This window comes from Amia ocellicauda, chromosome 6 (genome assembly GCF_036373705.1).
Source record: "Amia ocellicauda isolate fAmiCal2 chromosome 6, fAmiCal2.hap1, whole genome shotgun sequence".
Taxonomy (NCBI): Eukaryota; Metazoa; Chordata; class Actinopteri; order Amiiformes; family Amiidae; genus Amia; species Amia ocellicauda.
In genome coordinates, this window is record NC_089855.1 from 43,560,170 (window position 1) to 43,585,169 (window position 25,000).

Genomic DNA, 25,000 nt, shown 5'->3' on the forward strand with positions numbered 1-25,000 from the left:
TTATTTTAAAAGTTAATTGTTTTAGTTTTTGTTAAAATCACAAAGATTTTAAAATTTTTAAGTGATTTTAAGGATTGATATTTTAATGTTTTTAATCACAAGTATTAAAAATTGAATTGTTTTTATTGATGAAAAGAAAATACTAAATCCAATAAAATAGTATTAGGAGGGTGCTGCTGGGCTGCAGCGCCCCGGAGCTGAAACACGTCCTCTCTCACCGCAGACAGGGTTTCATGGTGCTGGCGGACGGCGCCGATGAGTTAAGCCTGTCTCTGAAGTTTAAGATCGAGGGGTTAGTGTACGTGGTGTTCGTGTCAACTGATACCATGAGGTGTTTTTGTGCGGGGCACAGGGGCACATCAGTCGCTCTTGCCCTCAGGGAGAGGCTCCGGCGGCCGGGCGAGAGGAAGGTGAGGAGCAGGCAGGGCCGTCTGGTGTCGGCTCTGCCATCCAGGGGAGCGATGAGGGGGAGGCGGTGGCAAATGCTACTGGCCTCGGTGGGGACAGAGTAGGGGAGCCTAATGGGGAAGCTGCTAGCAGTGAGAATGCAGAGCAGCCACGGGCTCAGTTAGCCGAGGAGGGAGCTGCTGTTGCTGCTGATGCGGCCGCCACCAAGACTGAACACTTAGCCAGTGATGGTGGGTTTAAAGTGCCCAGGAAAAGACAGCAGAAGCAGTGTGCCCTGTCTTCTGAGGCCGTTGATACAGTTGTCTAAAAAGGCGAATATTGCGAGGACGGCTGGTGAGGAGGATCCCGGAGGCGGTGTGGGGGCTGTGGTGCGGCGGGACTCGCAGTCAGGGGAGTCTGTCTGGGGGAACCTGCCGTCTCAACCCAAAGTGGCCGACCGGCTGCGGCGCCGGGAGTCTGAGTGCAGTGCTGCGGCTGTGGAGAGGGCAGACTCGGACAGCGCTGCTGAGGGGGACATCGCTGACTCCCAGGGCGAGCCCGCCTCCACTGACACTGCGGGATACAGTGCTAAAAGCATTAAGGATTTTTTAAGAGAGACCAAGGGGAAGAGGAACATAGTTTTAGAAAACTTCTTCCCTAATGCAAAGCAGTTCCTGGCATCTGCACAAGTGATCCTGCAGGATGTGGCACTCGCGGAGTTTAGTGAGCCGGAGTGCTACAGGTTAAAGAAGTGGAAAGAGTGTTGTCAGGACTGCTTTGCAATCTAATGATAATGGTTAATAGTATGTTTTTTTATGTCTCAATTTTTATTTGTACAAGAGACGCACGCAGACAGTGTGAATGAGTGTGAGTGGCAGTGGGAGTGGAAAGGAGAGAGTGTGTTTAGCCAAGGGTCTAGTGTGAGTGGGGGAGTGGGGATTTTATTTTCACACACTTTTAAAATTGATTATTTTAAGAAAACAGAGGTTGTTGGTGGAAGATTGTTGATGGTAAAGGCTGAGAGCGGGGGAAGGACCTTTGTGTTTATTAATATCTATGCCCCCAATGCTGTGAGAGACAGACTGTCAAGTGTTTTCGGTGCTCAGCAAAGCGCTAGCAGACTGTGGGGCTGAGGAGATCCTGGTTTTGGGGGGGTGATTGGAACTGTACTGTGGACTATAGATTAGATAGGAATCATTTGGAGCCCAGTCCACAGTCAGCAAAACAGCTGGAAGGTAATACACAGTTGCACAATCTGGTCGATGTCTGGAGGAATGCCAACCCAAAGGTGATACAGTACACCTGGGTGAGGCCGGGTTCTAGCATTATTTCGCTAGCCAGGCTGGATAGATTTTATACCTTTAGACATCATGTCAATTTGATCGGTGGCTGCCATTTCACCCCCACCTGACCACTGATCACTGTCTCATCACTGTGAGTGTCACCCTGCCTCCTGTCCGGCTGCGCAGTGCCTACTGGCTTTTCAATAATAGCTTGCTGCAGGACAGGATTTTTTGTAATTCTTTTCTTTTCTTTTGGCAGAGATGGAGATCAGAGCGCCCTAGGTTTGCCTCCCTGAGACAGTGGTGGGACATTGGGAAGGTTAAGACCAGGCTCTTCTGCCAGAAGTACACTGAGCATAGGACTGACAGCTTGAATGAATCTATGAAGGAGTTAGAAGGAGAGATTCAGGTGCTCCACCGAGCCTTGGATGCTGGAGATTCGGGGGCATTAGAGGACCTCAAAGCTATGCAGCAGGCATTGTCAGAACTGCTGGGGACGTGGGCTCGAGGGGCAATGGTGCGCTCGCTTTTCAAGAGCCTGACACAGATGGATGCGCCCATCAAGTTCTTCTTTGGGCTGGAATGCAGGCGGCAGCAGAGCAGGGTGATGCTCTGCCTGAGGACGGCTGAGGGCCGCGTGCTGCAGGATGGGCAAGAGATGTGTAGTCATGCCACATAGTTCTGTAGGGAGCTGTACTCCGCAGAGCCGGGCAGCCTGGAGCAGCAGCAGCAGTTTCTGTAGGGTCTGCCTAAGGTCCCACAGGATGGGGTCAAGGGGTTAGAGGCCCCACTAACCCTGGCAGAGCTGACCTGTGCAATGCAAGAGCTCAATAAGGGCTGGGCACCGGGGCTGGATGGGCTCACCTGCTCTCAGTGCTGTAGGAGGGCCTGTGAGCTGGGCTGCTGCCCATTAGCTGTCGTACAGCTGTTCTGACCCTGCTGCCCAAGAAGGGGAATCTGTCCTCCATTGTGAACTGGAGGCCAGTGGCGCTGCTGTGTCAGGACTATAAGATCCTGTCTAAGGCTCTGGCTAAGCGGCTCAGAGACATCATGCCGGCCGCAGAATTTATTCAGCTTCTGTACTGTCATGTGTTCAGTGTGCTGAAGATCAATGGTGGCCTGAGTGAGCCTATCCCCATCCATGGAGGCATCAGACAGGGCTGCAGTCTGTCAGGGATGCTATACTTCCTTTCTATCGAGCACCTGCTGCACAGGCTGAGGCAGTTGCTAGCCGGGCTGTCCATCCCTTGTCACCCAGAGCAGGCGGTCAGGGTGTCGGCCTATGCTGCTGAGACACAGTCTGGCCAGCGAGACATCCAGGTCATTGTGGGAGTGTCTGGAGGAGTTCAGCAGGGCCTCCTCAGCCAGGGTCAACTGGGGCAAGAGCAGCGCTCATCTGGTTGGGGTGTGGGAGGGTTCTGCCCCCCCTGCCCTCCCTGCGGGGCTGCAGTGGTCTCTCTCAGGCCCTCGGGTGCTGGGTGTGACTTTGGGGGAGACGCAGGAGAACTGGGCTGTCCTGCTGGAGAGGGTACAGGGCCGGTTGAGGGCATGGCACTTGCTGCTGCCCCAGCTCTCCCTCAGGGGGAGAGCAATTGTTATTAATAACTTGGTGGCCTCCATGCTCTGGCACACTTATGCCTGTCTGGACCCCCCACCGGCCCTGGTGTCCCAGATACAGACCCTGCTCCTGGATTTCTTCTGGGACGGGCTGCACTGGGTGCGCAAAGCAGTGCTGTACCTGCCGCTCCAGGAGGTTGGTAGATCTGTTAAGCAGGCTGAGTGCCTTTCGGCTGCAGGCAGCTCAGAGGCTCCTGTACCCTCCAGATCCCCAGTGTCTCCCGCCCTGGACACTTGTTATGACAGACACATGTTTTTACTTAAGACACGTCCCAATATACTTCCTTCCCTGCCTGTTTTTTATAGTACTGTTTTAGAGGTGTGGCAGCGCTTCTCCCTGGGTAGGGAGCTGGGGGGCAGCAGTCTGTATTGGCTGTTAGAGGAGCCACTGCTGTATAACCCCGGTTTTAGCTGTCCACTCCTGCTCTCCAGCAGCCCTAGGTCAGTCCTGCTTAAGGTCGACGTGATCCGACATGAGGGATTTGTTGGATTTAAACAGGGGACAGTGGGTTGGTGCCGACAGCCTGGCTGCCAGGCTGGGTATGAGGTCACTGAGAGTCGTAACCAGATTTCTCTGGGCAGTACAGAACGCCCTTCCCATAGGCGCTGTGGAGCGGCTTTTCCAGGCTCTCACGCAGCACTGCTGGCCCAAGGACCCTGACACCGTCTTTCCCCTTGTTTGTCTGTGTCTCTCAGTCCCCCCTAGCTCATCAGGCCGCCTACTGTCGCCTCACAGTCTGTGTAGTGTGCCTGTCTCCACAGCTCATTGTCAGCAGCTCTATCAGCTCAGTGTGAGGGAGCTGCACCATCAGCAGCTGCAGCCCCTCCCTGACACCCCCTGGAGGGAGCACCTGGCTCTGGGGGAAGATGCCTGCCCGGCCTGGAGGAGCCTGAACAAGCCCCCGCTTCTGCATGGCTTCTGCATGGCGTCATCGCAACAAACTCTATTGCACATACACTGGACCCCAGAGTGAGCGACACCTGCCCCTACTGCGGGGAGAGAGAGACTCTTTTTTACTGTTTCTGCCACTGCCCTAGATTAGAGCTGCTGTTCACTGCACTGGAGAGCCTGTTCAAGCAGCTGGGCCTCCTTTTCTCACGCACTGTGTATATTTTGGGAGTCCAGTACAAGCAGCGCCAATGACATGTTTGTCAGTTAGCAAACTTTCTAGTGGGGCAGGCTAAGCTGGCTATCCTGAGCAGTAGGAGAAGTCAGACTGAGCGCAGCAGCAACAGTGTGCAATCTCCCTCTTAAGGTCTCTCGTAAGCTCCAGAGTGCGATTACAATTTCTATAGCCTGACGGGAGACCTGGACACTTTTCTGCAGATGTGGGGGGTCGGGGCTGCCCTCTGTGCCATTGACTTTGGACATTTAAACCAACTGGTTTAATTCACTTGAGTATTTTACTGGTAGCACGTGTGTAGTGGTTTTTATTGAGGGTTTTTAGAATAGGCTGTGTTTTTTTCATGTTTTTTATGTGTTTCTAGTTTGTTTTAAATGTTTTGTTAGTATTTCTTTAGTAAAATAAAGGTGTTAATATTCAAAAAATCTCTCTCTCTGTCTCTCTCACACACACACACACACACACTCTCTATCTCTCTCTCTCTCACACACACACACACACACACACACATACACAGCCAGCAAGACTCACTAAGCCAGCCAGCTCAGCGATGACATCAGGAACCTCTCTCTGAGCTGACTGTTATGACATCACAGAGCACGTGCATTCCGTTGCTTGCCGTCTGTCAACCACTCAGTCACTGCCAGCCAGACTGCCTGGCTGGCTGGATGGGGGGAGCTGTTTGCTGCTGCTGCGTACCTTAGCAAGCTTATTTGCTTGACCGGCCTTCCTCCTCCTCCGCCCACATGCCCACCTATGCCCGATCTGCTGTTCACCTGGATCACAGCTCCGCCCCAACAAGGCAGAGCCTCCCAAGAATGGTACAAACTCATCCACGTTCCCCTCCATGGAAAGCTTTAACAAAAGGCAAAAGCGTTATAAGTAATGAAGAGGAACCCGAGTCCAAGACGCTTCCGACCAGCTATACATATTTGTGTGTATTAAAGATCACATTTTATTACATTTTGTTTTTCTGTACTATATTACATCTTATTGTGATTTATAATGATATTGTTTATTGCTTTGACAATACAAATGCACTGAATTGAGAGAGAGAGAGAGAGAGAGAGAGAGAGAGAGAGAGAGAGAGAGAGAAGTGCTAGGGCACATCTGTAACATAAACTAGGGAACATTCGTCACATGCTTAGGGAACATACATATCATACAGGGAACATTTGTAAAACGAATTAGGGAACCTTTGTGACATACTAAAAGGACATATACTGGTAAGATGTTGGGCACATTTGAAACAATAAAAATGGCATTTGGTTATTTATTAGGGACATTAATACCAGTCTGTGCAAATATCTATGCATATTCCAATGTTTGCTGCAGGACTTACAGATTGAGTGAGGGGGTCAATATGTTTTGATTCAGAACTAACCACTGCTTCCTCAATTTTGTTTTAAACATAATTTAAAAGAAAAGTGGGCTATACATTGGTCTGGAAAAATGCAGCAATGGTCCCTAAAGCAATTCTTTTAGTTTTTTGACACAATTCCTTAAACCGATTTTCTGTAAAATATGTTATCAACATGCATTAATATATCATCCAAACTACAATAAAACTAATAATGAAAATGTTCATATTATTATATTCTAAGGGTTCTAGTCTATTGTGTATTGTATTTATTATCAGGCCCTTCTCTTATGTTTTACAGTTGTTATTATTATTCCGTACAATACAGGGATTAAATTAAGCATTTTTACAACAATGTATTGCCTACAGTTATGATGCCTACTTCAGTGTTCATATGCACACAGTTTCTGAGGTCTGGACCACTGCACAGTAGTCCCTGGAGTTGTAGTCCAGACCACTGCAAAATTCGTGCTGAAGTGATCTGGATCACCACGCAATGGCCCAAGGACCACTGCAAACTTGGATTTCAATGTTTTTGTGTAATCCATGTTGCAATAGCACCTACCATGTTCCTTTGTGGTGAGCTGGTTAATTCTGTTCTTTAACATTGAAGAGAAAAATTAACATGAATAAACTTACTGTTGAAGATTATTATTTTATTATTTTTATTTCTTGGCAGACGCCCTTATCCAGGGCGACTTACAACATAAGTGCAAAAATACAGAGAAGTACAAGGCATCAATCATTACAAATTCAACTTAGCAAAAAAATATCGCAAATCAAAATACATTTTAAAAATTCCAATTACAATTTACACAAGTACAGTAAAAGACTTCCTACATCCTGGACGGTGAAAGCTAAGTGCTCTCAAGATGTAGGGTAACAGACTAGGGCTACAGGAAAGGGAGCAAGGAGGAAAACATTCAAGAACGAGAGGAGCATAATAAGCTGAAGTGCTATCTAGCAGGGATAGAGGACTAATATTACAAGTGCGGTCGGAAGAGATGCGTCTTGAGTAAGCGCCGGAATGAGGTCAAGGACTCTGCTGTTTTGACTTTGGTGGGCAGGTCATTCCACCACCGAAGTCAAAACAGCAGAGTCCTTCACCTCATTCCGGCACTTGTGTAACCCTTGTGTAAGATGTAACCCTTACCCAGGGGATAACCCTAACTCTATGTTACAAATGTTCCCTTAAAGCTTATTTTGCAAGATCAATAAAGAACCTTTAAGAATTTTAAACTTTTAAAGATACACATAGGTAATACCAATGTGCTTTCACAATGCCGAAAATAATAATGCGTTTAACTTTAATAGTGAAGATATTGTATAGATGTATATCTATCATATACACAAATAGAAAAAAAACGGTTTCCAAACCGAATATAGAACTGAAACTTTCAGACAATCCATGAAAAATCGAATGTAAACATTTACACTTCTTAACAATTCTATATATCAATTATATTCATAACCCAAACCCTAACATTAACCCTAACTTTAAGTTACAAATGTTCCCTAAACACTCATTTTGCAGGATCAATAAAAAACTGTAAGGATTTTTTAAACTTTTACTGACACACATAGTTAATAGCAATGTGTTATAACTTTTCCAAAAATAATAATCCGTATATCTTTAATTGTTTTGACATTATTAAGATATAATGCATCTATCACATAGGGAACATTTGTTACATAATAGGAAAAACATACAAATTATGTAACTTTGAATATATTTAATATTACAGCATACAATTTGGCAGGCTTCATAATAATGGAATTTATGACATACTCTGTTAAAATCAAGCAAATAGCATTTGTTGTACATGAGAAGAAATATATATAATCAAAGCTATCAGACTTTAGCACGTGGTGAATGAACACACATACGATTATACAGCATTTGTTGCAGCTTCGCAAGACCGAATTTTAAACGTTGTTGGTAAATTAGATACAAAGTGAGGACCCTCTATTTGCATTTGTTCCCCTGTATTATTGCTAAAATAAAGTTTTACTGACATTTTACTGACACTACCACTGCATAGGACACATCTGTAACATGAACGCTACTGAATGGCACATACATTGAAAACTACGGAGAATTGAGACTTATCCAATTTACACATCATAAATCATCTTAAAACGTTTCCAACCAAGGCAAAACCCACTTGAAATACGTTCATTCACATTTTTGGTAAACAAAAAGAGAGATTGTTACATATGTTCCCTATGATGCATCTACAGAGACAGAGAGAGAGAGAGAGAGAGAGAGAGAGAGAGAGAGAGAGAGAGAGAGAGAGAGTGACAGAGAGAGAGACAGACAGACAGGCAGACAGACACTAACACAGCCACCCACTCTCCCACTCTCACACACACACACACACACACACTCTATCTCTCTCTCTCTCTCTCTCTCTCTCTCTCTCTCTCTCAAAATTCAAATTCAAATTCAACGTGCTTTAGTGGCATGACCAAAAAGAAGTATTGCCAAAGCAATGGTGACAAACAACAGTTTTGAACATATATATGTACATTTGCATACATAAATACACAATATATATGTTAAAAACAGGTAACTGATTAATTTCAATTAATAAAATTCAATCATAGTTCAGAGAGACATAAAACTGATATTGATAGTAAAAATTGGGTGTAGCATAGGTGTCATTGCCTGTGTCCAGGGGTGTCCCCTGTGTGAGTGGACTGAGTATCCACTGTGTCCCTCAGGCTGTGGCAGGCAGCTGTATACTGGGCTGCCAGTAATATGCAGCTGGTCTCCTCTCCCAGAATGACTGGCACTTTCTCCGAGTCTGGCAGGTCTTGAAATCTCTTATAGAGATCTGCTATTTTGGGGAAAAATTTTGCTCATAAATGTTTATATTTTTCAAATTTTAGAATAAAGTGCAGCTCTGTCTCGACCTCTCGGCGTTGGCAGTGGGGACACAGCCTGTCCTCTCTGGGCAGCCAGGTCTGCCTGTGTCGGCCCGTCTCGATGGCCAGGCTGTGCTCAATGAGCCTGTATTTGGTCAGGATCCTTTAGTGTTTTTCGTTCGTTATTAATTTAAGGTTTTCTGACAATGTGTAGTGTCTTTTTAGGGCCCGATAGCACTGCAGTTTACTTTGTGCTTGTGTGTGTGTTTCCCAATGGGTGATGTAGTTTTCTTTGTGCTGTGTGATAATTTGGTTGACTCTGATTGTGTGCATGTGTGTGTTGCTGTCCTGAGGCTGGCCGGTGTCAGTGTGTGTCTGCGCAGTGAGCCTGCGGACCAGCTGGCTGAGGGGGCTCCTCTCTGGGTTCAGCTCTTGGCATTGCAGGGCCTTGTGGTGGTAGGAGTGTGTGTCGCTGTTTATTAGATGGAGCCAGAATTTAATTGCCCTTTTGTGTATGTTGATTAATAATGGGTATTGGCCTAATTCTGCCCTGCATGCGTTGTTCGGTGTTTTCCTTTGCACCTGTAGGATATTTTTATGCAAGGTTTCTATTGGGTGTGTGTCCCATTGAGCAAACTCCTGCCCTGTGAGGGGACCCCACACCTCACTGCCATAGAGAGCAATGTGCTGGATTATGGATTCAAATATTTTTAGCCAGATTTGTACAGGTATTTTTATGCAAATGTGTCTCTTTATGGCATAGAAGGCCCTGCGCGCTTTCTCTCTCAGTGTCTTCACCGCCGTGTTGAAGCTTCCTGTTGAGCTGAGTGTGAGGCCTAGGTATGTGTAGTGGGTGCAGTGTTCGATGGTGCTGTTTGCTAAAGTGACGTGGTACCTAGTTCCCTGAGGCCTGGCCTTTTTCTGGAATATCATGGTATTTGTCTTTTTCATGTTTACTGCCAGGGCCCAGGTCTGACAGTACTGCCCCTGCTCTGTGGGCCACAGCAGCACCAGGTCATCTGCGTTGAGCAGGAACTTGACTTCTGTGTCATGTAGGGTGAGGCCGGGGGCTGCAGATTGCTCCAGCATTGTGGCCAATTCATTGATGTAAATATTGAATAGCGTTGGGGTCAGACTGCAGCCCTGCCTCACCCCACGCCTCTGAGTGAAGAACTCTGTTCTTTTATTGCCAATTTTAACTCCGCACTCGTTTCCAATATACATTAATTTGATGATGTCATATGTTTCACCCCCTACACCACTTTGGAGAAGTTTGTCAAATAAACCTTTGTGCAAGAATGAATCAAATGCTTTTTTTAAATCTATGAAACAAGCAAATATTTTATTTTTATTTTGGTTGACGTGTTTGTCAATGAGGGTGTGTAGGGTGTAAATATAATCGGTTGTGCTGTGTTTTGGGAGGAAGCCAATCTGACTCTTACTCAGGACACTGTGCTCGGTAAGGAAGGCCAGTATCCGGGCGTTGATGATTCTGCAGAACACCTTCCCCAGGTTGCTGCTCACACAGATACTACTATTTTATTGAATTTAGTATTTTTCATTATACATAAATAAAAACAATTCAAATTTTTTAATGCTTATGATTAAAATCTTTAAAATATCAATCCTTAAAATCACTTAAAATTTTTAAAATCTGTGATTTTAACAAAGAACAAAACAATTAACTCCAAAACGTGCCCAAAACAACAAAACAAACGTGATAAATGCAAAAACTGCTCACCAACATAAAGGTCAAATACATTGAAAATAACTGAAAATGCATTGGACAAAATAAAAAAACAATTAAAAAAGTAAAAATAAAAAACAAACAAAAAAGGTCCAATGCATTTAAAATTAAATCCAAAACGGTCAATGTATTTGACAAAGGAATATAACAAAACATTAAACCAAAAACCCTAAACAATGTGGTTTAAAAGCAACTAAATCTTTAAAAACAATTAAGATTCATTTTTAAAATCTTTTTTTTAAAAACAATCATCCATAACATCTTTAAAAGATCTTGTTTGTCAATGAGGGTGTGTAGGGTGTAAATATAATCAGTTGTGCGGTGTTTTGGGAGGAAGCCAATCTGACTCTTACTCAGGACACTGTGCTCGGTAAGGAAGGCCAGTATCCGGGCGTAAATGATACTGCAGAACACCTTCCCCAGGTTGCTGCTCACACAGATGCCCCGGTAGTTATTAGGGTCCAATTTGTCTCCACTATAATGAATCGCGGTGATCAGTCCTTTATGCCAGCTGTCAGGGAAGTGGCCCACACTGAGCACCAGGTTGAACAGCCGTAGCAGGGCCTGCTGTAGCTCAGGGCTGCTGTGTTTCAGCATCTCGTTGGAGATGCCATCAGGCCCGCATGCTTTCCTGGGCAGCAGGGCGCGCAGCTTCTCCTGCAACTCCTGCTCAGTAATAGTTGAGTCCAGGGGATTCTGGGTGTCTTTAAATGCCAATTCCATTCTTTTTAGTTTCACACTGATGTCATGCTGAGCTGATTTCTCAGTGTGGTGAATGTTTTCATAAAGTCTTTCAAAGTGGTTTTTCCAAAAATCTCAATTTTGAATGGCCAATTCTTCAGGTTTTAATTTATTACATTTTTTCCAGTTTTCCCAGAATCAATTTGTGTTAATGGACTCTTCGATTATTGTCAGTTGCTTTCGGGTGTGTTGTACTTTTTGATCTAAGTGTTTCTTTGTTCCTCAGATCCTCCCTTATTCTATTTCACTCCTTGTCAAACCAATTCTCCTCTTTGTATTTTGTTGGGATGTTCTTTTTAATTTTCAATTTTGACTGTAAAGCTGCTTTTTCAAATATATGATTTAAGTATTTTATAGTCAGATGTATTCCTTCATTACTATGTTGATTTGGGGTGACCAGAAAGGTGTGTATTAGTGATTGGATGTCTTGATTGCCAGTTGCTTTCTGGTACTCTTGTGTGCTGTCTGGAGCCCATCTGTAGGAGTGTCTGAGGCTGTACAGCTTGCTGGGCTGTGTGTGAGCGCTGCTGCTGTGCTCTGTCCTCTTCAGGAACACAGTGATTTGGCTGTGGTCTGATAGAGGTGAATGCACTGAGAGAGAAGGGGTCTAGGTTTGTGATAGCATAGTCTACCGTGCTGCTGCCAAGAGCTGAGCTGTAGGTGTATCTTCCCAGAGAATCTCCCCGGATCCTGCCATTCACGATATACAGTCCCAGTCCCTGAAAGAGCTGCAGTAATTTTTGCCCGTTTTTATTCACTCCCCTGTCGTGGCTGTGTCTGAGGGAGCTGATGGGGGTGTTTAAGGGGGTGTGGCCGAATATGTGGCTGTCTCCCTGTGTGCTGGTGAAGTCAGGCAGCCTGCCTGTCCGGGCGTTCAGGTCCCCACAGATCAGCACACTTCTCTGGACCTGGAAGTGGCAGACCTCAGTCTGGAGGTTGGGGAAGATCTCCTCATTGTGATATGGGGATTCTGAGGGGGGAACATACACGGCACACAGGAACACATCGGTTTGTGTAGAAATTATTTAATTGCTTATTTTAAGCCATATGTGTGACTCTGCTGTTTTGATGGGCTGTATGGAGTCACTGAGCTCTGCTTTGTACCAGATTATTATGCCCCCGGAGTCCCTGCCGTGTCTGACGGAGGGCTTCTTCAGGGAGGGCACTATGACCTCTCTGTAGCCTGAGGGACAGTGACTGGACACGTCTGCCCGACACCATGTCTCTTGCAGGATGATGACATCCTTGTCTCTCACTCTATCTCTGAACTCCGGGTCTGTGCTCTTCAGCCCGAACACTGAGGAGCCCAGGCCCTGGATGGTGATAGATAGGGATCGCATTTCTTTCTACTCTAATTAAGCAATTTATATACTCCTTTGGAATGAGATATATCTGGAAATGTGTGAGGTGGAAAGTAAACATATAAATAAATAGTAATACTGGTGATATGTAAAAATAGGAAACGAATAAATTAAAAAAATAAAAAATAAAAAACTCCTGACTTACACTCCTATATACATACGCATACACACATATATCTACATATATACACATATATGTAAGCATCCATATATCTACATTATTTTTAGAAAATGTCCATATATATCATTATATAACTACATTTATACAGGGGTGATTTTCGGATGTGGTAATAGCTAGTCACCTCCTGCAGTGGTTTCTTTGTTATGCACAGTTACTTATCTTATCAGTCGGGTGCAGATGAGGTTGAGCAGGTGTCGGATCTCCTGCAGCTCCCCGGTGTCGGTGTCGGCCACTCTGCTGACCGCTGCTGCGTAGTTGCGCTGGCTGTGCTGCTGGGCTGCTCTGTGCATGTTCTGGATGGGCTCCACTCTGGGTTTGCTGTTCTGTGTTCGGGCGTATCCAGGCTGGGGTCTGCGGTGTCCGGGCTGTGGAAGGTGGTGTGCAGGTGGAGGGCGGGGGCTCCCAGGGGGCGCTCTCCTGATTGGCTCGGGGTTGTTCTGGGTGGTGTGGGTGCTGGAGAACCTTCTGTGGCCATGTGGGGGGCTGTCTGGGTTTCGGCCCAGGGCAATGTCTTTGAGTGTCTTTGCGAAGACGCTCACTGCTTGTTTGTGGAGATTGACGTTGTCAAACAAGCTGTGGGCCCCAAGAGTGGGGTGGTGTGCCAGGTGCACATTTGGCATCAGAGCACATCCCCGAGAGATCTCAGCGTTGATCATGTGGATGGTGTTGGGGTGGAAGGCCTTCCTGTGCAGCAGGGTGGAGATGATGATTTTGGCGTGGGTGAAGGTCTGGGTGGCCCTCTCCACCACTCTTCTGATGGAGCTGGCCACCTTGTCCTGCTGGGTCCTCAGGTCGTTTGTGCCTGTGTGTATAATAATATGGCTGGGGGAGCCGAGGCTCTTCTCGGACAGCTGCTGAATGGCCCTCTCTGTGGTCGGACACCAGACCTTGGAGATTTTGCCATCAGGGAAGAGCCGCCTCTCATTTATGAGTTTGCCATTTGAGTCTATCAGCAGGGCTACTTCAGTGTTCTTCTTCCTGGTAGTCTTTCTGCGTGAGGGGGTCTCATCTGTGTTTGGTTCAGCCTGTGTGTGTGGTGCGCAGGTTTTGTTAGTGGTTTCGGGCTCAGGGTGTGTGTGAGTGCTGGGTGCAGTGTGTGTGTCCGAGTCAGGGTGTGTGTGTGTGTTGGGTGCACTGTGTGTGTCGTGCTCAGGGTGTGTGTGTGCTGGGTGCACTCTGTGTGTTCGGGTCGGGTTGTGTGTGTGTGTTGGGTGCAGTGTGTGAGTGGTGTGTTGTGTGAGAGTCAGTATGTCTGGATGTGATTGGGGTGGGAGGGCTCTGCACATTGTGCACTGCTGGGTTTCTTGAGGGCTAGTTGTTGTGGGCAGTGAATTTGTATAGCTGCTCCTTCAGGCTCTGCACTGTCTTGTCTCTGCGTTGCAGTTCCTCTCTCAGGGCCGTCAGCTCCCTCCTCATGGCCTCCCTGTCCTGCTGCAGCTCCCTCACCTCCTCCCTCAGCTCCCTCACTGTGACCTTGTGCTCGTGTTGGACTCTGTTGAGCTGGTCTGTTAGCTGCTCTGTGGTGTTGGAGGTTGTGAGCATGGCCAGCACCAGCTCTTTTAGCTCCATCAGCTCCACCTCCAGCAGGGACATGTTCTCCCTCAGCTGGGACACTGTGTCGGTGTCTGAGGGGTGTCCTGCGCTGGGATGCGTGTGGCGCGGTGCTCTCCCCTCCGTTCACTGGGCAGTGTGGGGCTGGACTCTCCTCCTGTGTGGCTGCGTCTGTGCTCTTTTGGACACGTCTCTCCTTTTTCTCTCTGTCAGCCAGCGTTTTCAGTGAGTGGAACTGATTTTCAAAGGTGCCCAGGCTGCCCTCGCTGCCCTGTATTAAGACTGTTCCAGTGTGGTACAGATTGATTGTCAGCATGGAGGTGTCTGGGTTATCCTCCTCACTGATTGACACCTGCCTTCCTTTACTGATGCCTCTCCTTTTAATGTGCCTGTACAGTTGACAGATGGCAGCGTGCCAGGCGTCGGTGTGCTCGGTGTAGAAGACCAGGTTGCTGGTGACTTGCTGGTCTCCAGTCTGAGAGAAGTCGGCTCTGAGAGTCTCTGGGTTGTCCTTCAGTATGTGTTGTCTGAGACTCTTCCTGGCCTGTGCGTTCTTCAGGTGCTCTGGGTAATGGATCGCACAGCTCCTGCTCCTGCTCATTGTATCTTTTATGAATTGATACTTTCAAATTCAAACCTCTGTCACTTTTCAAATATCAACAGCTTTTCAGTATAGACACAGTTCTGTGTTGATTATACTGTATGCTGTAATATTGAATATTTTCAAAGTTACATCATTTGTTTGTTTTTCCTATCATGTTACAAATGTTCCCTATGTGAAAGATGCATTATATCTTAACATTGTCAAAACAATTAAATATATACAGATTATTATTTTCCGTAAAGTTTAATCACATTGCTTGACAGTTTTTTATTGATCCTGCAAAATTGGGAAAAGTGTTTAGGGAACAATTGTAACTTAAAGTTAGGGTTAGTGTTAGGGTTAGGGTTATGAATATAATTGATATATAGAATTGTTAAGAAGTGTAAATGTTTACATTACATTTTTCATGGATTGTCTGAAAGTTTCAGTTCTATATTCGATTAGGAAACCGTTTTTTCTATTTGTGTATATGAAAGATATACATCTATGCAATATCTTCACTATTAGAGATAAACGCATAAAAATGTTCGGCATTGTTAAAGCTCATTGGTATTACTGTGACATTAGTTTAATATTAAGAAATATAAATATATATGAAAAGGTATCGTGAAAGAAATTAGAAACACCGTATACATTATTTTACTTTATAGCAGGGAGGAATCGCTATGTGTTATGTTGTTCCCCCAAGAACATATTATTTGAGTTGCATGTTGTAAAGCCAGACAGGTTAGAGTGACGCACGTCTTTGTGTTCTGGATAGAGAGGAGTAGTGGCGCTGCACTGCTGTGCTCGGCATTGTATTTGTGACTGCAAGTCGGTTCATAAGAGACATAAACAAAAATGCCAGGAACAATAAATTGTGTCAAGGAGTCCTGATGTAAACTGAACCCCAAACAACATGTCTACCTCCGAAGAGACTCGTTTCACGGTTTACAGACTGGCGGCAGCGAGGGATATTGTTTGCTTTAGTTTTTTCTCTACCGAGGCCGGATGCAGTGAGCTGTGCTTGCGGGTGACTGAGACAAAACCATGTCAGTGGTGAGTGAACTGTACTGTTAAAATCGGAAAATAATAATTAAAAAAACTTACGAAAGTAATAAACAGCTATGTCAAGTCAATTAACCGCAAATAGCTAAGTTACACAAGTATAAAAAAAAAAAACATGGAAAATCCGATAGACAGATTGATTAATGTTGACGCAGCAAATGAAAATGAAGCGATTAATGCAGAAAGACGCACGAATACGACAGAGTAACACATGATCGTGTTGAGCTGCCTCCTTGCTTTCACGGAGATGGGAAGGATAAAGAAAGTTTCTCTCTGTGGAACACGTGTCTGGAATTGGCTGTAAAAGCTGCACAAACACAGCACCAGGATCTTGCAACACTTGTACCAACACGTTTAAGTGCTGATGCACTGTCATACTGGGTTTCTTTACCCTCTGAAATGCAAAAATACTATGCTAAAACAGTAGAGAAATTAAAATAAGTCTTTGGAAGAAAAGAATACCTACTGCATTTTCAAACTTTTGTTAATGCAAGACCCCGTCAGCCTAAAGAAGCATTAGAAGTTTATGCAGCCGAAGTAAGCAGACTTGTGCAAGAGGCGTTTCCCAATTACGGACAGCCAGCTATTGAAATGGAGCGTTTTAGACGTTTTGTTGCTGGTTTAGACCCAGTGCTGCAGGCAAAGTGTTATGAGCATGGTGCAAGTAGATTGGAGGAAGCCCTAAAAACGGCTTGCAAGTGGGAGCGGGTCAGGAAGCATTAAGAACTGCCTCTTCACATTTCTAAAGCACAATAAATGAGAAGGTTCTGGAACAACCATCTATATGTAAATCTGGAAATATCCTAACAGCTATGGTGTCAAGCAAGTCCATTTCATCTACGTCAGAGGAATCCCCCAAATTACTACAAGCTATTGCAGATTTAACTGCAGATGTTAAAGCATTCAGAGTAGAGGTGAGCCAGTTGAAGCAACAGCAAGAAAATCTCAAACATGTGCACAGCCAGTACAAAGAGGGGAAAAAGGACCGTCAGCCCTCTCCAGAATGGATGAAACAAGAGAAATATCGTGCATCACGAAAAGCATCCCCTGATGGGTATAATTCTTCCTCTAGATCACAAAGAGATGTTTCTTCGCCTTTATAGAAACATGTCTCCTGGACCAAGACCCGGACATCATTCCCTACATAGGCAAAAATATGAAAGGTGGTCTCCATCACCAAGAAACCGTTACTATTCAATAACTAACAGTCCTAGCAATCGCTATCACTCATCTCACCCTGATCAGCACTGCAGTTCAAGATATTCTCGTAGTCCATCTGCATCCTACTCACACTCAAGGGACAGGTACACCAGGAGAACACCCAGTCCACATCACCATGAGAGAAGGCCTGATTGCAGATACAGCAAACGTCATCTTTGCTTTGATTCTGAGGATCCCACCTATCAGGGAAACAAGTGGTAGCAGGTGCTACGGGCCAAGTAGCTGCTACATTGAATTACAGGGGCCCAGAGTCTGAAGCTTCAGCGTTAAACGACTCTCCAACCTCATATTGTTTTGCTGTTATTGAAGACACTGCTGTTCAAGCCTTCATTGATACTGGTTCACACATTTCTTTGATGAGTGAAAATTTAAGAATGTCAATTCCAGCACTGAAGACAAAGTCCATCAGAAAGACATACGTGTTGGCAAGGTCAGTGACTGGTGAGTGCCTTGATACTCTTGGAACACTAACCATTAGTATTAGACTTGGAGAGGAGGTTTTTCTTCATGATGTTCAAGTGATAAAAAATTCCAATCAAGCTGTCATACTCGGATGGGATTTTCTGCAGAAACACCATGCAGTGATTGATGTACAAGGACAACTACAGTTGTGGAACTGGAAAGTCCCACTGTTGTTTTCTAAGCAAATCACACCTCTTTGTTGCAATGCTGTGACATTTGTGCCAATCTACATTCCTGCAATGACTGAGATGAATATCATGGCAAAGTTGCAGCCATTTACAGAAAATCAAATCTCAACTCCAAATTTCTTAGGAATACTGGAACCTGAAGCATGCAACTACCCAGGTCTGTTTGTTGCCAGAACAATGTCTCCAGCGACGAAAGGATTAACAACCGTTGGTGTCATGAATCCTACCAATGACGACTGCCATGTCCCAAGTAACACACCACTGGGAAATTTTTACTCTCTGATAAATCAGGGAGGTGAAGAGTTCCAGGTTATTGAGGCTACTGTGCACAATATCAGGCAGACAGAAGGCACAAAGTTACCCACAGTGGACTTCAGTCAGTCTAAATTGAGTGATCCACAAATGGACCAGCTGGAGAACTTACTTTTGAAGTATTGTGATGCGTTTAGTTCACATGAACATGACTATGGCTGCACAGATGCTGTAAAGCACCACATTCGAACTGGAGATTCCCTACCGATCCGCCAACATGCTTACAGGACTTCTCCAGCTTTGAAGCAGGAAATAGAAAAACAAGTTCAGCAGTTGCTGGCCCATGACCTCATTGAGGAGAGCTGCAGCCCTTGGGCTTCACCTGTTGTTTAAGTCAAGAAAAAGGACGGCAGCTACAGAGTTTGCAATGACTTCAAGAAATTAAACCCTGTCACCATACGGGACTCGCATCCCTTACCACGGATTTCTGAAGCTTTGGACAGCCTGGCAGGGGCATGCTGGTTTAGTACCATGGACCTGTCAAGTGGTTATTGGCAATTTCAGCTGGCATCAGAAGACCGGGAGAAGACCGCATTTACCACCGGCAGCGGCTTATACCATTTTAAGGTCATGCCAATGGGACTGACCAATGCACCACCTACCTTCCAACGTTTAATGGAGCTTTTGCTTCGTGGTCTACACTGGAAGATCTGCCTCATCTGTTTGGATGATGTTTTGTTTTTTAGCAAAACCTTTCCTGAACATCTGCAGAGTTTGGAAGATGTCTTTCTTCGCTTTTGAAAGGCAGGACTAAAGCTGAAGGCCAGTTAATGTTAGCTTGCACAGGATGAAGTCTCTTTCCTGGGACATGTAATCACCAAGGGTGGTCTCAGACCAGTATCCAGGAAGCTGGACAAAGTGAAAGATTGGCCAACACCAAGAACACCTACTGAGGTGAGAGCTTTTGTGGGTCTCTGTTCCTATTACAAACGATTTGTTAAAAACTTTGCCCAAAAAGCTGCACCACTGCATTTGCTCACTCAGAAGGGAGTTGTTTTTCAATGGACCCCTGAATGTGAAGATGCCTTTTACTCTCTGAAGTGTGCTCTAACTGAACATCCAGTAGTGGCCTATCCAGATTTTTCTCTACCATTCTTACTCTACACCGATGCTTCTCAGAATGCAATTGGCTCTGTGCTCACTCAGGTTCAAGACAGAAAAGAAAGAGTGATTGCATACGCAAGCCACACCCACACTCCTTCAGAGAAAAAATGGTCTAAATATGATCTTGAACTCTGGGCAATAATCTGGTCTGTGTGGCACTTTAGGCACTTTCTGTCTGGCACCCCATTTAAAATTGTCACAGACCACAAACCATTGCTGAATCTGAAGAAAAGTCCAGCTGATGGTGATCCCACAGGAAGAAGGGGACGTTGGATTCTAGAACTGGATGTGTACGACTGTGTAATTATTCACAGGGAAGGAGCACAGCATGCCAACGCTGATGCTTTATCCAGAAGACCGGACATTTCTCAGAGTAGTAAGGGAGTGCAGTGTTTACTTGTCACCTCACAGAAACAGAAAAGTATGTCATCTACTGACATGCAAAACAGTTGGTCTTCTGAACTACAGCCTGAACAAGCTGTTCCTGTAAGACAAACCTGTGAAGATTTAGCAATAGACATTGATGAACTGAAGCAGAAACAAACAAGCGGATGTCATTCTGAGAACTGTGATGAAATGGAAAGAAATGGATAACCGAAGACCTACTGCACGACGAATCAAAATCTCCCCGTCAGCTCTGAAAAAGCTCTGGTATGAGTTTCCTCGCCTGACTTTGGAAAATGGGATCCTCTGTCAAAAAATTAAAACCTTTCTGCAGAAAGCCTATACTTACCAATTGGTTCTTCCTGAATCCCTCATTCAGACAGACCTCACTTACCTACATGGAAATGTCTTCAGTGGACATTTAGGGACTGAACGAACTTTGCAGAGAGCCAAAAAAATCTGCTATTGGCCTTACATGTCACGTGACATTTACAAGTTCTGTACAGAGTGTTTAACATGTCAGACTCGCAGTGCTCCAACACCAAAAGCTAGAGCTCCTTCACAACCTATTGTGGTGGATCGTCCATTCCAGAAAATTGCTGCTGACCTCACTGAGCTACCAGTCACTTCTCAAGGCAACAGGTATGTTCTTGTTGTAATGGATGATTTTACATGCTATGTGAATCTCTTTCCTTTAAAAGATCAGCGTGCAACAAGTGTAGCTCAATGCTTGTTTGAAGACTTCATCCGTCAACATGGTATACCTGAGTCCATCCACACTGACCAGGGCAGACAGTTTGAGTCTGATCTGGTGAAGCAGCTGTGTAGCAAGTTGGGAATTGAGAAGACACGAACATCTCCGTACCATGCCCAATCAGATGGCATGATGGAAAGACTGAACCGGACATTAAAAGACCAATTAGCTAAATACATCTACCAAAATGGAGGAGAATGGGACAAATACCTCTCACAGGTGGAACTTGCGTACAATTCAAGTGTACATTCCAGTACTGGATATACTCCATTTTTCCTTGCTCATGGTCAGGAACCTTGTCTGCCTGTGGACGTTTTGTTGAACTGCAGTTCATTCACTACTCAAGCAACTCCGGGCACACCAGCTGCTTATGCCCAGGATGTCTTTAATCGCCTGTCACATGCTTTTGACATGGCCGCTGAGTAGTCAAAAGAATCTAAACTACTGCTAAAGACTCACTATGATCAAAAGCTTGCTTTTAACCCCTATGCTGAAGGTGATCTTGTTTTCCTTGATGATCCTGCCAATCAAAGGAATAAACTTACTCCTAGATGGAAAGGGCCATATAGAGTTCTGAAGAGGTTGGATAAAGACGGTTGTCCTGGCGTGACCTATGAAATCACTGACCCAAAAGATCCACGATCCAAATCATGGATTGTATATTACAATCTGCTGAAGGCATACAAAGGTCCTTGGTCTGACTTACCTGCTCATCCAGAAGCGCCTCCACAGCTGTTTAGAGATCCTGATGATGCACCTGTCAGTCCGCCATCAACACTGACGGCTTTGTCTGGAGACGTCCCTTACCCATTTCCAGTTCCAGCGAGCTCCAGTCATCACTCGATGCCGTCTCTCTCTTTTCTTTCTTCCACAGCTCCTGTCCAGAGGGATATGCTACCTGTTCCAGGTGTTGTTCCGCAGCCTGCTCTAGCACTTGAGCCATGCCTAGGTGTCACCCATTCTTCCAGCCTTCGGGATGCCCAAGTCACAGTGCACCCAGAGACTGTGTCTTACCTCAGCGACGGCAGACTCCTGTGGCATTACCTGCTGGATGTACCTAGTGGTCGTAAAGTTATGAAACCTGACAAGTTTAAAGATTTAGTTATTTCGTAGTACATACCTGTTTTCATGTTACATTACAGTTCAATTCAGTAATGGCTTCTAATTTGTCATTCTTAAAAAAAAAAAAAAGTTCCTATTGTACTGATATACATCTATTGTGATTAAATTACTGCAACATCAGTTTATCATTTGGAAAATCTAAGTGTATATATATATATATATATATATATATATATAAAAAAATGTAACATTAGAAAAACTGTATGATTTATTTAATTAAGAAATGAGGACGTTTTAAATAAAGTGGGGGAAGACTGAGACATTAGTCTCATTAGTTCTTGACAACTTAATTGACTCAATTCGTGGGCTTAATTGGTCAACATTACCATTGGTTGAAGGTATTCAGGGACTGATGTGTAGAGAGACTTATTAAACCTGCAGGATTGTGGTTTTCCCAGAACAGAATTAACCAGCTCACCACAAAGGAACATGGTAGGTGCTATTGCAACATGGATTACACAAAAACATTGAAATCCAAGTTTGCAGTGGTCCTTGGGCCATTGCGTGGTGATCCAGATCACTTCAGCACGAATTTTGCAGTGGTCTGGACTACAACTCCAGGGACTACTGTGCAGTGGTCCAGACCTCAGAAACTGTATGCATATGAACAGTGAAGTAGGCATCATAACTGTAGCCAATACTTTGTGGTTAAAATACTTAATTTAATCCCTGTATTGTACGGAATAATAATAACAACTGTAAAACATAAGAGAAGGGCCTGATAATAAATACAATACACAATAGACTAGAACCCTTAGAATGTAATAATATGAACATTTTCATGATTAGTATGATTGTACTTTGGATGATCTATTAATGCAAGTTGATAACATATTTTACAGAAAATGGGTTTTAGGAATTGTGTCCAAAAGCTAAAAAAATTGTCTTAGGGACCACTGCTCCTTTTTTCCAAACCAATGTATAGCCCACTTTTCTTTTAAATTATGTTTAAAACAAAATTGAGGAAGCAGTGGTTAGTTCTGAATCAAACATATTGACCCCCTCACTCAATCTGTAAGTCCTGCAGCAGACATTGGAATATGCATAGATATTTGCTCAGACTGGTATAAATGTCCCTAATAAATAACCAAATGCCATTTTTGTTGTTTCAAATGTGTCCAACATCTTACCAGTATGTCCTTTTAGTATGTCACAAAGGTTCCCTAATTCGTTTTACAAATGTTCCCTGTATGTTATGAATGTTCCCTAAGCATGTGACTAATGTTCCCTAGTTTATGTTACAGATGTGCCCTAGCACTTCTATCTCTCTCTTTCTCTGTCTCTCACTCTCAATTCAGTGCATTTGTATTTTAAAAGCAATTGGACATGCATACATGCATACATGCATACATACATATATACATATATATGGAAAATTAACAATACAATTAAAAATCACAATAAGATGTAATAAAGTACAGAAAAACAAAATGCAATGAAATGTGATCTTTAATACACACAAATATGTATGGCTGGTCGGAAGCGTCTTGGACTCGGGTTCCTCTTCATTACTTATAACGCTTTTGCCTTTTGCTAAAGCTTTCCATGGAGGAGAACGTGGATGAGTTTGTACCATTCTTGGGAGGCTCTGCCTTGTTGGGGCGGAGCTGTGATCCAGGTGAACAGCAGATCGAGCATAGGTGGGCATGTGGGCGGAGGAGGAGGAAGGCCGGTCAAGCAGATAAGCTTGCTAAGGTACGCAGCAGCAGCAAACAGCCCCCCCATCCAGCCAGCCAGACAGTCTGGCTGGCAGTGACTGAGTGGTTGACAGATGGCAAGCAACGGAATGCACGTGCTCTGTGATGTCATAGCAGTCAGCTCAGAGAGAGGTTTGTGATATCATCGCTGAGCTGGCTGGCTCTGTGTGTCTTGCTGGTTGTGTGTATGTGTGTGTGTGAGAGAGAGAGAGAGAGAGAGAGAGAGAGAGATTTTTTGATTTTTAACACCTTTATTTTACTAAAAAAAAACAATTAAAACAAACTAGAAACACATAAAAGACATGAAAAAAACTCCCGACATAAAAACACAGCCTATTCTAAAAACGCTCAATAAAAACCACTACACACGTGCTACCTATAAAATATTCAAGTGAATTAAACCAGTTGGTTTTAAATGTCCAAAGTATATGGCACAGAGGGCAGCCCCGACACCCCACATCTGCAGAAAAGTGTCCAGGTCTCCCGTCAGGCTGTAGAAATTGTAATCCAGTCGCACTCTGGAGCTTACGAGAGACCTGAAGAGGAAGAGTGCACACTGTTGCTGCACCCGCTAAGTCTGACTTCTCCTACTGCTCAGGATAGCCAGCTTAGCCTGCCCCACTAGAAAGTTTGCTAACTGACAAACATGTCTGTGGCGCTGCTTGTACTGGACTCACAAAATAAACACAGTGCTTGAGAATAGGAGGCCCAGCTGCTTGAACAGGCTCTCCAGTGCAGTGAACAGCAACTCTAATCTAGGGCAGTGGCAGAAACAGTGAAAAAGTGTCTCTCTCTCCCCGCAGTGGGGGCAGGTGTCGCTCACTCAGGGGTCCAGTGTATGTGCAAAAGAGTTTGTTGCGATGACGCCATGCAGAAGCCATGCAGAAGCGGGGGCTTGTTCAGGCTCCTCCATGCCGGGCAGGCATCTTCCCCCAGAGCCAGGTGCTCCCTCCAGGGGGTGTCAGGGAGGGGCTGCAGCTGCTGATGGTGCAGCTCCCTCACACTGAGCTGATAGAGCTGCTGATGCTGAGCTGTGGAGACAGACACACTACAGAGACTGTGAGGCGACAGAAGGCGGCCTGATGAGCTAGGGGGGACTGAGAGACACAGACAAACAAGGGGAAAGACGGTGTCAGGGTCCTTGGGCCAGCAGTGCTGCGTGAGAGCCTGGAAAAGCCGCTCCACAGCGCCTATGGGAAGGGCGTTCTGTACTGCCCAGAGAAATCTGGTTACGACTCTCAGTGACCTCATACCCAGCCTGGCAACCAGGCTGTCGGCACCAACCCACTGTCCCCTGTTAAAATCCAACAAATCCCTCAGCCGGATCACGTCGACCTTAAGCAGGACTGACCTGAGGCTGCTGGAGAGCAGGAGTGGACAGCTAAAACCGGGGTTCCAGAGCAGTGGCTCCTCTTACAGCCAATACAGACTGCTGCCCCCCAGCTCCCTACCCAGGGAGATGCGCTGCCACACCTCTAAAACAGTACTATAAAAAACAGGCAGGGAAGGAAGTATATGGGGACGTGTCTTAAGTAAAAACATGTGTCTGTCATAACAAGTGTCCAGGGCGGGAGACACTGGGGATCGGGAGGGTACAGGAGCCTCTGAGCTGCCTGCAGCCGAAAGGCACTCAGCCTGCTTAACAGATCAACCAACCCCTGTCCCCCCTCCTGGAGCGGCAGGTACAGCACTGCTTTGCGCACCCAGTGCAGCCCGTCCCAGAAGAAATCCAGGGGCAGGGTCTGTATCTGGGACACCAGGGCCGGTGGGGGGTCCAGACATGCATAAGTGTGCCAGAGCATGGAGGCCACCAAGATATTAATAACAATTGCTCACCCCCTAATGGAGAGCTGGGACAGCAGCCAGCGCCATGCCCTCAACCGGC

At 45.3% G+C, this 25,000-nt stretch overlaps 2 non-coding genes across 2 annotated transcripts; one reads left to right on the top strand and one right to left on the bottom strand.

The window, feature by feature from the left end:
* Positions 1 to 5,201: 5,201 nt before the first annotated feature.
* LOC136751947 (U5 spliceosomal RNA) lies at positions 5,202 to 5,316 on the bottom strand. The gene has a single exon (XR_010817131.1). It is a non-coding gene; the product is annotated as a U5 spliceosomal RNA (small nuclear RNA).
* A 17,591-nt stretch (positions 5,317 to 22,907) lies between these two features.
* Positions 22,908 to 23,022, top strand: LOC136751958 (U5 spliceosomal RNA). The gene has a single exon (XR_010817141.1). It is a non-coding gene; the product is annotated as a U5 spliceosomal RNA (small nuclear RNA).
* The last annotated feature ends 1,978 nt before the right edge of the window (positions 23,023 to 25,000 follow it).